Source organism: Aplysia californica, unplaced genomic scaffold (assembly GCF_000002075.1).
Source record: "Aplysia californica isolate F4 #8 unplaced genomic scaffold, AplCal3.0 scaffold00056, whole genome shotgun sequence".
In the NCBI taxonomy this organism is placed as follows: Eukaryota; Metazoa; Mollusca; class Gastropoda; order Aplysiida; family Aplysiidae; genus Aplysia; species Aplysia californica.
Window position 1 is genome coordinate 406,292 of NW_004797326.1, and position 1,333 is coordinate 407,624.

Here is a 1,333-nt window from a genome sequence, read left to right on the forward strand (position 1 = left end):
TACATACATACATACATACATACATACATACATACATACCTACATACATACATACATACATATGCTACTGAGTTATCATACTGCTGTTATCGTGTTGTGGCACTGGATGATGTCTTGTCATTGCTCATATGTTATCGTGTTATTGTACAGCAATGGTATCATGTTATTGCAAATGTACATAATAATATGATATCTGGTTACTATACTGATGGTATCGTGTTATTATAAAAATGATATCGTGTTATTGTTCAATTAATGATATCGTGATATAGTACAATGAATAATATAGTGTTATTCTAAATTTATTGACACTGTGTTATTGTAGGCTACAATTTATGATATCGTGCTATTGTACTGTTCAAGATTTCATCTTATTGTGTAATTAATGAGATCTTGTTATTGTACAGTTGGTGATATCGTGTTATGGTGCAGTTAATGATCCCGTGTTATTGTTCAATTAATTATATCGTGTTACTGTCCAGGTGTTTCAAAAATGTCTATCTGTTCAAACAAATTGATATACGTCAGAGTGACGTGGGCAGCCGCGTGCGGCAGGTCCCATAGTGGCTCTGTAGGTCTGACCTGTATCTCGCCAAGTGCACGCCGTCTGCGAGTCAGCAAGGCCGCACTGCACGTTGGCTTCTGTGTCTGAGTGAGCGCCCACTGCGTGTCAGCACAGCTGCATTAGGCTAGAAGCACACCACAGGACTACGAATGTAAACAAACAGTCGAAACTAGGTCAACCTCTCGATTCGAAAATTGAAAGTAGGATAAGGTGCATTTCTTGAGATTTTGTGATCAAGTGTTGATGCTAGCATCATTATCTAATAGTAAAACACCTAATAATACTTACTTCGTGTGGATTTTGATGATCTGAGAAGAATTTTAATCGAATATAAACACGAAGCGAGGCTGCGTACGAGACATGTCCGACGCGTTTTATAACGCTGTTGAATAGCACGTCTGACGCGTCGCGCAGCTCAGCGAACAACAGACAGACCCTACTGCGACGCTGCTGAGGCACAAGTTAATGTATACTTTCATTTGCACGGTGTGAGCTAGGCGAGCTACAGATCAGACCTACTGAGCCCCTCTGGGACCGACCTTAGGCTACCGGACTTGTAGTCGTGAGCTTGCAATTTTTGGGGTACATAGCCATCTGGCATTCAAGTAAACAAGCTGGCATCAGTGCATGGTTTATAATTGAAGGCCTAGATAGATTTGACAACTACTGCTGCAAGTGGAAACTGAAAGTATCGAGATAATCTACACTGTCTTTACGAAAAGTCACAGGCTCGCAAAGCAAAATCTCACCATCTCATTTGCACGAACC